Here is a 12,331-nt window from a genome sequence, read left to right as displayed (position 1 = left end):
AACCTCAAAGATCGTGGGTATAGTGAAGACCCACCGAGAGCGGCAGAGGGGCGCTCAAGAAAGCAAAAGACTTCGACAACCTCAAGGATCGTAGGTATAGTGAAGACCCAGCTAGAGTGGCAGAGGGGTGCTAAAGAAAGCAAGAGACTCTGACAACCTCAAAGATCGTGGGCATAGAGAAGACCCAGCTAGAGCGGCAGAGGGGCGCTGAAGAAAGCAAGAGTCTCCAAGAACCTCAAGGATCGTGGGTATAGAGAAGGCCCAGCTAGAGCGACAGAAGGGACACTGAAGAAAGCAAGAGACTCTGACAACCTCAAGAATCGTGGGCATAATGAAGATCCAGCTAGACCGGCAAAGGGGCGCTGAAGAAAGCAAGAGACTCCAACAACTTCAAGGTTCATGCGTATAGGGAAGACCCAGCTAGAGCGGCAGAAGGGGCACTGAAGAAAGCAAGAGACTCCGACAACCTCAAGAATTGTGGATATAGTGAAGACCCAGCTACAGCAGCAGAGGGGTGCTGAAGAACGCAAGAGACTCCGACAACCTCAAGAATCGTGGGTATAGTGTAGACCCAGCTAGAATGGCAGAGGGACGCTGAGGAAAGCAAGAGACTCCAAGAACCTCAAGGATTGTGGGTATAGGGAAGACCCAGCTAGAGCGGCAGAAGGGTGCTGAAGAAAGCAAGATACTCCGACAACCTCAAGGATTGTGGGTATAGGGAATACCCAGCTAGAGTGGCAGAGGGGTGCAGAAGAAAGCAAGAGACTCCGACAACCTCAAGAATCATGGGTATAGTGTAGACCCAGCTAGAATGGCAGAGGGCCGCTGAGGAAAGCAAGAGACTCCAACAACCTCAAGGATCGTGGGTATAGTGAAGACCCAGCTAGAGTGGCAGAGGGGTGCTGAAGAAAGCAAGAGACTCTGACAACCTCAAATATCGTGGGTATAGAGAAGACCCAGCTAGAGTGGCAGAGGGGTGCTGAAGAAAGCAAGAGACTCCGACAACCTCAAGGATCGTGGGTATAGTGAAGACCCAGCTAGAGCGACAGAAGGGACGCTGAAGAAAGCAAGAGACTCTGACAACCTCAAGAATCATGGGCATAGTGAAGATCCAGCTAGAGCGGCAAAGGGGCGCTGAAGAAAGCAAGAGACTCCAACAACCTCAAGGATCGTGGGTATAGTGAAGACCCAGCTAGAGTGGCAGAGGGGTGCTGAAGAAAGCAAGAAACTCTGACAACCTCAAAGATCGTGGGTATAGAGAAGACCCAGCTAGAGTGGCAGAAGGGTGCTGAAGAAAGCAAGAGACTCTGACAACCTCAAGGATCGTGGGTATAGTGAAGACCCAGCTAGAGCAACAGAAGGGACGCTGAAGAAAGCAAGAGACTCTGACAACCTCAAGAATCGTGGGCATAGTGAAGATCCAGCTAGACCGGCAAAGGGGCGCTGAAGAAAGCAAGAGACTCCAACAACTTCAAGGATCGCGCGTATAGGGAAGACCCAGCTAGAGCGGCAGAAGGGGCACTGAAGAAAGCAAGAGACTCTGACAACCTCAAGAATTGTGGATATAGTGAAGACCCAGCTCCAGCAGCAGAGGGGTGCTGAAGAACGCAAGAGACTCCGACAACCTCAAGGATCGTGGGTATAGGGAATACCCAGCTAGAGCGGCAGAGGGGTGCTGAAGAACGTAAGACTCCGACAACCTCAAGGATCGTGGGTATAGTGAAGACCCACCTAGAGCGGCAGAAGGGGTGCTGAAGAAAGCAAGAGAGTCCAACAACCTCAAGAATCGTGGGTATTGTGTAGACCCAGCTAGAATGGCAGAGGGACGCTGAGGAAAGCAAGAGACTCCAACAACCTCAAGGATCGTGGGTATAGTGAAGACCCAGCTAGAGTGGCAGAGAGGTGCTGAAGAAAGCAAGAGACTCTGACAACCTCAAAGATCGTGGGTATAGAGAAGACCCAGCTAGAGTGGCAGAGGGGTGCTGAAGAAAGCAAGAGACTCTGACGACCTCAAGGATCGTGGGTATAGTGAAGACCAAGCTAGAGTGACAGAAGGGACGCTGAAGAAAGCAAGAGACTCTGACAACCTCAAGAATCGTGGGCATAGTGAAGATCCAGCTAGAGCGGCAAAGGGGTGCTGAAGAAAGCAAGAGACTCCAACAACCTCAAGGATCGTGCGTATAGTGAAGACCCAGCTAGAGCTGCAGAGGGACGCTGAACAAAGCAAGAGACTCCAACAACCTCAAGGATCGTGCGTATAGGGAAGACACAGCTAGAGCGGCAGAGGATTGCTGACGAAAGCAAGAGATTCCAACAACCTATAGAATCGTAGATATAGGGAAGACACAGCCAGAGTGGCAGAGGGGCTCTGAAGAAAGCAAGAGACTCCGACAACCTCAAGGATCATAGGTATAGTGAAGACCCAGCTAGAGCGGCAGAGGGGCGATGAAGAAAGCAAGAGACTCTGACAACCTCAAGGATCGTAGGTATAGGGAAGACCCAGCTAGAGCGGCAGAAGGGGCACTGAAGAAAGCAAGAAACTCCAACAACCTCAATGATCGTGTGTATAGTGAAGACCCAGCTAGAGGAGCAGAGGGGCGCTGAAGAAAACAAGAGACTTCGACAACCTCAAAGATCGTGGGTATAGTGAAGACCCACCGAGAGCGGCAGAGGGGCGCTCAAGAAAGCAAAAGACTTCGACAACCTCAAGGATCGTAGGTATAGTGAAGACCCACCTAGAGCGGCAGAGGGGCGCTGAAGAAAGCAAAAGACTCTGACAACCTCAAGGATCATAGGTATAGTGAAGACCCAGCTAGAGCGGCAGAGGGGTGCAGAAGAAAGCAAGAGACACCAACAACCTCATGGGTCGTGGGTATAGGGAATACCCAGCTAGAGTGGCAGAGGGGCGCTGAAGAAAGCAAGAGACTCCAAGACCCTCAAGGATCGTGGGTATAGCGAATACCCAGCTGGAGTGGCAGAGGGGCGCTGAAAAAAGCAAGAGACTCCGACAACCTCACGAATCGTGGGTATAGTGAAGACCCAGCTAGAGCAGCAGAGGGGTGCTGAAGAACGCAAGAGACTCCGACAACCTGCATCTGAATATCCAACAAGGAAGCCATCAGTAGCAGTAGCGAGAGAGAAGGCTTGAAGGACCCTGGAGGAGTCAAGTGACGGGGCTTCCACAGACAGAGAAGGTGGAGAACACCGTGGAGTGACCACCAAAAAAGTAGACATGTGAGAGACACTACAGCACCGTACCGGTGAGATGGGCAAATAGCCCAGGAAATCAGGCAGAGGACCGAGAGAGCAGGCTGAGAGGTACAGTGGAGATCTCAAGTGGAAGGGAGGCGCATACGCAAGACTTGTCCTTGGTCTTAAGCCCTGGGATCGTATCTCTCCAGCCTTGAAATCCCTCCATTGGCTCCCAGTGGATGCAAGGATTAAATTCAAATCCCTCTGCATTGTCCACAAGGCTTTCTGGGCCCTGGGTCGAAAATACCTTCAACTATCCCTCCGTAAATACCTCCCCTCTCGAGCCCTTCGCTCCTCTACCTCAAACTCCCTCAGGATTAGTCGTTTTGCAAAAATACAAGCTGGGGGTAGAGCCCTGTCTTCGGCTAGTGCCTCCCTTTGGAACAGCCTCCCGGCCACCTTGAAACTTGAGGAAAACATCTTTGGTTCCGGAAACTTCTCAAGACCTTCCTCTTTGCCTCTGCCTTTGCCCCTCTTCTCCCCTGTTGATCTGTTTCTTCTCATGGCATTGTGCACCTGGCCACCCTCTGTTCTTTCGGGCCCAGGTATCTGCTCACCCTGCCACCCTCCTGCACTGCCTCCAGGCCACCATCTGCACTAGGGTTTCTGTATATGTACCCATACAGTCCCCCTCCCACGTTTCTTCTGCACTTATCAGATATACCTTTCTGACGAACTTTCACCTGTCACTTGCTGGCTGCACTACCATGGTTTAAAGCCCTTATTTATTATTTATTCTATTTAATATTTATTTTTGTTTTTCTCTCCTCTGCTTCACACGTTCCACTCCCCCCCACCCTGCACTTTCCCCCCATTTTCCTTTCCCTTGCACTTGCGCTTTCTTAAATGTCACTGGGCCTAGTAAGATTGCTGTTTTCAGTTTTTTTAATCTCCCTTGTTCCCCTCCCTTTCTGCCTGGTCGCGCTCTGAAACACTTGTGTACGAGCGCAATATAAATAAAATATAATTTCATTTAATTTCATTTCATTTCAAGTGCGTTCTGAGTGAGTCAGAGCAACCGCGCTGCACCCTACAACCTGGAAGGGAGGTTCCTAGGCAAGTAACAAACCCCAGTAGACATTGAGAGAGTGGGAGAGCAGCGGTGCTACACCCTTTAACCTGGAAAGGAGGTACATATGCAGGTAACAACCCCCAGTAGACATTGAGAGAGTGGGAGAGCAGCTGGGCTGCACCCTAGAACCTGAAAAGTAGGTGAGTACTCAAGTAACAACCCCCAGCAGACATTGACAGAGTGGGAGAGCAGCTGCGCTGCACCCTAGAACCTGGAAGGGAGGCAAATACGCAAGTAACAGCCCCCAGTAGACATTGAGAGAGTGGGAGAGCAGCCGTGCTGCACCCTGGGACATAGAGTGAAAGTTCACAAGCATGTAAGCACCACCTGTGGCTGTTGTGAGAGTGAGAGATCAAGTGTGCAGCACCATGGGTGAGGAATTGCCATCTGGCAAGGGTGTAGAATCCCTAGCATTTTGTTTTTATCAATTAATAAAATGATTACATCTCAGAAAGGGTGGGCAGCTAATCAGAAGCCCCTGTGAAAAGCTTCAAGTCAAAAGCATAGTGACACATGTGACCTGCTGAACCAGTCTCCTGATCCGCAGCCCCAGCTCTCCAGTGGCACAGACCAGGTTCCCAGGTTTCGGGGGCCCTTCATGCCAGCTGCTGTGACAGTTACGTCACTGCAGTGCAAAGGCTGCATTTAACTCTGCACCTCTGTCCCAAACCACATAATTATGAGCGTTACTAACCTGGTGGCAGTTGCAAACTTTATACATGGGCTAGCATTATGTGAAGTTGGGTAACACCTCCCTCCAGCAAGATGGCCCCTCAGCAGGAGCTGTCCTGAGTAACAGGAAACTAAGGCCACACCTAACGCAAAAAGGACTAGCCTCACACCAGGGTTTTTCACACCAAAGGGCGTTTCACACCAAAGCGCCTTTGCTGCTGTGGGAAACGGAAGAGGCGGGATTAGCGTAGACAGAGGGAGCTCACCATAGATGGGGAAGGGATCCACCATCTTGTTTCTCTGTGTCCCTCTCTTATATTCCTGTCCCCTCCACTTACTTTGGCACAAAGCACTTTGGGTGTGATGCAAGAAGGCAAAGACCACTTGTCACAAAGGCAAGGATTGGACCCCTTATATCAGGCTTGCTTTGTCCAGTCAATTGTGCACTTTTGCCTATAAAAGAGGGGGTCCTCTTTGGACTGCAAGACATGAAGAAGAATCTGTTTGTGCCCTGCTTGCAGAGCAGTCCTGTCCAGAGTCCTCCAGTTGCGAAACTAAGGCAGGTGTCGTATGGCAGAGACAAGCTCTGCTCCCTAACCATCCCAGGGCACTTTGGGGTTCAAGTTCTGCAGCAAGACCTGACTCTGCCAAATACACTGGTACCCAGGACCTTGCTGCAGTTTAAAGACCCCTGTGGGTATTTGCCGGCTTCCCCTGTGTTCGGGAGAACGAGAACTCAGACTTATCTTGTCCCTGGACCCCTGGATTGGGACTCACAGAAACCTGGAGGCCAGATCAGCCAGAATACTTGTTTCCCCCCCGTCAACCTGCCTGTAGACGCGTGTCGAGCCTCTTTGACACATTCGAAACCACCAGGACCCTTTGGTGCTTTGTTTGGCACCCTCCTGGTCTTCGAACCGCTGGCCCAGCACCAAGGAGCCTGGTTTGATTCTGTTCAACTACCAAAAGCCGTGAGATGGTATTATTGCCTCCTAATTGCCCCTCTGGCCCCTCTGGTCTAGCTTTGGGCCCTAGAGACTGGTGAGGTCACCTTGGGTCCCATTTTCACCCCCTTTCATCCCCCAGAGGCTGCGTCTTTCTATCTCTGCATATTCTGTGTTCTTTCCACGAGGGTGGGTTTGTGTAGTGTTTTTCTATTTAGCTTTGATTGCAGCTGGTGTGTTTAACTAAAGTATATATACTTGAACCGGACCTTGATTGGGCATGCCTTTATTTTGGACTGTTGTAGTTCGCTGTTTGGGTCATTACTGAATCACATCCACAGCTCTCTTGAGAGCATATCTTTCCGTCGCTGCACGTTGAGGAGGGATATCTCTTTACTGTGTCTATTTCACCTTCATAATTGGATTTCAACCTGTTTTATTGACGTCTGAGGTCTTCAGCCACTACTCATCCTTGTACTCCTGCAGGGCAGAAGTCTTTTTGCTGCACAGTGGGATGCTCAGGGAAGGTCCTCAGCACGTAACAGCCAGCGAGCAGAGCCAGAGGAACCGCGCCGCACCCTGGAGATTGGAGTGACTAGTCACAAGTACCAAACTATAGGAACTGAGCATTGTGACTGGAGGGGAAGTGCACTGCATTGTGGGAGCTGGGGTGAGGGTTATCAAGAGTCTAACAGCTGTCAGTGAACATTGTGATAGAGAAAGAAGCCCAGACCATCTTCTGGATCCTAGAGAAAGAAGCCCAGACCATCTTCTGGATCCTAGAGAAAGAAGTCCACACCATCTTCCGGATCCTAGAGAAAGAAGCCCAGACCATCTTCCGGATCCTAGAGAAAGAAGCCCAGACCATCTTCTGTATCCTAGAGAAAGAAGCCCAGACCATCTTCCGGATCCTAGAGAAAGAAGCCCAGACCATCTTCTGGATCCTAGAGAAAGAAGCCCAGACCATCTTCTGGATCCTAGAGAAAGAAGCCCAGACCATCTTCTGGATCCTAGTGTGAAGGTTCACACGCAGGATGAGAGCCATGCGTTGAAACATGCAACGATGCAAATCATGACCAAATAAAGCTGAGAACGAATAAAAGTGAAAGTTCCTTAAATGAGTAAGTCCAGGAGTCTTATGTTCTCATGAGGATGCCATGCTCCCTGATGGGCGTTCAGGTTATTCGTAGTGCTGTGAATGTAGTACAGTGGAGCAGTTGAGATTAGTATTGGTCAGGGTCCCTAGCTCTGGTCTGTGTAGAGTAGGGAGTACAGAGAATGGGGTGCACAGCAGGATCCGCTGTGTGCGCCCCGTTCCAAAAAGGCCCTTTTGCACGCAGTCTTAATCCGGGACTCATGCTGGCGGCACGCGGCACGCGGCAAGACACCTTCCACACACATCTCCAGAGACAGCTCTAAGCAACAACTTGAAGACGGAATGGCCCATCTTGAATGGGGTTTTGAAGTGTACCACCATGCTGTCTTGCCCTGACTCGGCGCCACCTGCCACCCTGAGCTCTCCCTCTTGGTGTCCTCCAACTGAGCACCAGGTTCGTACCGGGCATGCAGTGTGGCAAATGTCTGGTGCCCTGAGAAGATGGCTCCTGCCTGTCCTCAGTGAAGGTAACACTTGAGCGCACGCAGGCCACGCAGATCTGCTCAGGGGCGGAGAGGAAGCTATGCAGCCAAAGGGCCACATCTCGGGCTACATGCAATGAAAGGAGTGGCTCATATGATATCATTAAGAGACAAGGAGGAGACTGCGCGGTTGGCCAACATTCTCTAGCAATCCCAAGCCCTTTAGGGGACGTCACGGAACATACTAGCGCCTCAAGCACTTTCCGTGCACTTTCTACTGAGCAGTGTGCTACTGAGTGTATTACAGCGCTAGTAAGCTGATGGGTGTGGAAGTCATGTATTCATTGCGTGGGAAAGTGGCGAGTGCCGCAAGCAGCAGAAAGTGCAAATATAACTCAAGGAAAATGAAATGGAGATTTGTTTTAATTGTACAAATGCGTAAGTGGGCGATAAAAAACATTAAGGTGCAACACATGGAGACGATGGTGGGTCCGGCAGGTGTTTCATGCAAGTTGAGGGTCCCATCTTAGCAGCGCCAGTTATGCAGTCTGCGCCGCTGGCGGTCGGTGGTCGCGCAGTTCCTGCGCAGCCTGCGTGCGCGTCCCCGCTCTTGCCGGGCCCATGATTAATATGCCTGCTTGCATTGGCTCTCAGGGAAGCCGTGGACGGCCTCTTTGTCTCGGCCTCTCATCATGAAACGCCGGCCCTCCACATTAGCGCATCTGAATTTCCATCCGCAGTCAATGCGCCATCCAAAGGGACCATTAATGCATCATTTTTTAAACTCCTCCACTTAGGTTTTTTTCCCCCCTAATGGATTCCCTTCGGATGAATGGGGCCCGGGAGGCAGCTGGTGCGGCCTGGCGGAATGCCGCCCAGTGTCTGCTGGGCCTGGGGGGCGGGGAAGGGCGCGCCCCAGCACGTGCTGCCGGCGCGCACAGCTGACGGCGGCGGGGGCCGCGACTCGAGGGCCGCAGAGGCCCCCATACAGGGCCGCGGGCTTTTATCCGCCCGTTTGTTCTGCAGAGAAAGGCTCTCAGCTGGTGAAATGCTGTGAAAAGGCCCCTCTTTTCACCCGGCCCTCCTTGGGGAGCCAGGCTGGGAAGGGGGAAGTGGGCAGACAACTGGAGGCCCGCATGGCTGCTCTGTGCGCACAAGGCCCAAATGCAAGGCTCTCTGCCATTGGCTCCCTGCGTGCGGCTGAGCGTGGGGAGCGCGGGGCTCCAGATACCCCACAATCCAATGCTGACTCCTTAACAACAAGTGGCAGGGGCTCCCGTCCGCAGGACAGAATTCACTTCATTTATGTATGTATTTGTTACAGCGCACAGAACCCTTGGGCATCTTGGCGCTAGTTACATTAGTTACAGTAGGGTGCAAGGTTACATGTTACATTCAGTGGTGGAAATGGAAAAAAATTGGTGGGGGCTCCTACAAAGGGTGGAGGCGGAGCTGGCAGTCGCCCTCCGATCAAAGAAATCTTCTGAAATAATAGTTTAAAACGGCGGCGCTATGTTTTTCATGCTGCTTCTTTTCCAAACTATCTATCGATTCCACTTTAAACCATCTCCATGGCACTGGTGATGACTTACTTCACTGTGCGCATAATAGTTTTGACCAGTGTTGCTGAGTAAATATTCTTTGAAATGCACAATTTACATTCCATTTTATTAAAAAAAAACGACCCCTCGGATACTATTCAAACAAGGTGATTTCTGTTCGCCATAAGCAACATTTTCTGCTACTGGAACCCCACCTGGCACAGCTCCTGCAGCTCCCCTCTGAAAGCAGTTGGGTATTTATTTATTTATGCAATGTTTGTTGTTTGTCGGATAGAGGTATCCGACAAACATTGCATAAATAAATAAATAAACCGGTTCATGGCCGAGGACTGGGTCGTGGCTGAGGACTGCAACTTCCTCTGGTGACCCCTTGCACAGGGTCACTAGAGGAAGTTGCAGTATGTTTGCAGGCGCTTTCTTCCCCCCACCCCCAGGGCAGAGCAGGGGTTTGGGGCGGATGACTCTGGCCAGATCCTGAGATCCAGCTACACATCTGGTGCCGGATCTCGGATCCGGCGAGAGCCCGGCCCAATCGCCAGCGCTGCTTGCTTTACGTGAAGAGAGGTGGAAGGAGAGTTACATTTTACATTAGAAAAGGGACTTGAAAAAAGGGGGGGCAAAGCAGTGGGGGATACTCGAAACTCGAAAATGTACTCGAAACACTCACACCAGCCTTATTCCCAACAATGCTGCTCATTTTACGGTCAATAAGATGACTTTTGGGCACGTGTGAGCACATGCATGCAAGCATGTGTAATAATAATGTGTGTATGGAGAGAAGTAGCTGTGAAGACGTGCATCAACGCGGTGCATCCATATTGCTGCTATTCCCAGCATGAAGCCGCGCACCAGCAGATTTCTCCGTTACCTGCGAGTCCAGTGTAGTACATGAGTACCCCCTGCAAGGTGCGGTCATGCCAAATCCATCACAGCTGCCCCATGTGCCCACCTGGAGGGCTAAATGGCACAAGAGGTGGCGAAAGGAGCCGCAACCAGCGTAAGGCATAGAAAAGGCAGCTAGGACACCTGGGCCACTGTTTAGACTAGTACCTGCGGAATCAGGGTCCAAACCCCAGTCAATGCATTCCCAGGGAAGGACAGAAGATGCCGGCAAGATCCTGTGCACACTGTTGTCTGCTGCTATGGCACTCGTTTCCCTTAATTTTGACCTTCTGTTCCTCTGTTGCGTGCTTCCCCCTTCCTACATTCCTTACTTCATTTCTGTTCTGACCGCTCTGCAAAATCTCCTCCTACTGCCGCTTCAACTGCCTATTGGATGCATGTCCCCTGGAGCCATTCACAGTGAATTCCAGCCCTCTTAACCAAGCCTTCTCCAATCTTCATTCTGCTGCAGCAATACTCAGATCCCCATAAGATTGGTCCTCCCATGTGAGCTTTTCCTTGGAGTCGCCTACCCTTCTGGGTGCCTCGATTCTCTCTGGTACTTCAGGGACAGTCCTGGCTGCTACACAGGAAGGCTCTATCTCTCCTTGGCTAGGAGACAAAAAACACCCCAAGCAAGGCAGGTCGCTGATACATATGGCCAGACTGGCACCACCAGCATAGGTCAGTATAGCCACAGAATAACACTTATCATGTTTGCTTTACTCTTGAGGCTCACTAGACAAATGCAATGCCCACAGTAAGAAAATATATGTGTACTGACAGAATCAATGTAGGCTAGTCTAGTAACAATTATCAGGTTTTCTTAACCCTTGATTCCCATCTTTCCAATGCCATGGCATTGTAAGTATATATTTTCCGACTTGTGCCACCAACGTAGGCCAGACTAACCACATAATAATACTGCTCCTGTTTGCTTTACCTTTGATGCACTGTAAAAAAAACAAATGCCTAGCCATATTAAAAATGCCCAACCTGCTGCTGTATAATAAGGCACCCCTACACACAATCTGAGGTCCCAGCACGCATGCATTCACACAGCCATTCATTTCTCTCATTGACTCATGCACACGTACAACATGCATTCTCTCATTCACATCTGCACACAAACATACACTCTTCTTTTCACACGCGCACTAACAGACACACACCCTTGCATGCACGCATGTATCCATACATGTAATGTTTTCTTACCTACAGCCCCGGCCCAGACTGTGCCTGCCATGATGGCCCTCCAGCTCCTGCGCAAAATGCAACAGGAACCAGGAACCAGAGACAGCTTGCTAGTTCCAGAAGGCATGTGCTGTGTAGCTACAGCAACACTTTTATGCTGCCTAGGGAGACCTAAATATGTGGAAGGGGGCCGGAACACCTCCTACACACATAGGTCTGCAGTTCCCCAGCCTGCAACCCCAATGGGCCATGCAAGGCCAGTGAAGCAAAACACCCCCAGCCTTGCATGACGTATTGTGATGTGCACTGGGTCCCTCCCGCTCCATTGCACATTACAGGTGAGTCCCCCTGGTGGCAGGCAGATGGCACAGGCATCTTTCTGGCCTTATGTTAACAGGAAGCTGCTCACAGCCACAGATGGTAGAAGTGACTATTCCGGTTTCGGGGACACATAAACATAGTCAATTACACAAACAGAGCAATTTACAGAAAGTTAGATTAGAATTGAAGACAGAGTAAGCCTAGGAGGAATTATCTTCCCTGTGACCTGGCAGCAAAGAAGCAGAAAGAAAGAGCAGCGGGCAGAGACCCGGAGGAAGCACATGGAAGGTGCAGCAGAGTGGGGAAAGTGCTGCACCACGGTCCTGTAGTGCAGCGCTGCAGGCATGCGGATACCACCCAGTTGCTAATGCAGTGATTCATGTCATTAAAAGGTGCGGAATTATAAATGCACTTCAATCCTTTCCCGGGGCCACTTTCAGGTGCTTATTTCATCTTTGCATTTAAGGGTGTGTTTTTGCTTCAGATTGTTATCTGTGCATGTCGTCGCATATCGCCACATATCGCTGCATATCACTGCATATCGGCGCATATTGCAACATATCGCCCCATATCGCTGCATATCGCCACATATTACTGCATATCGGCGCATATCGCCACTTACCGCCGCATATCGGCGCATATCGCCGCATATCGCTGCATATCGCCACATATTACTGCATATCGGCGCATATCGCCACATATTGCCGCATATCGCCACATAGGCGTAGTATAACATTTTAAATATATTGAAGTCTGAGAGGCCTGGGGTGACAGGAGGCATCTTCAGCACCTTCATTATAAGAGACTCGGGTACACCAAGGAGGAGATCAGATGGCAGGAGAGGTCCCAGCTGT

This window comes from Ambystoma mexicanum, chromosome 12, assembly GCF_040938575.1.
Source record: "Ambystoma mexicanum isolate Mex_15411 chromosome 12, UKY_AmexF1_1, whole genome shotgun sequence".
Lineage (NCBI taxonomy): Eukaryota > Metazoa > Chordata > Amphibia > Caudata > Ambystomatidae > Ambystoma > Ambystoma mexicanum.
The sequence above is the reverse complement of the archived record's forward strand: the minus strand, read 5'-3'. Positions refer to the sequence as shown.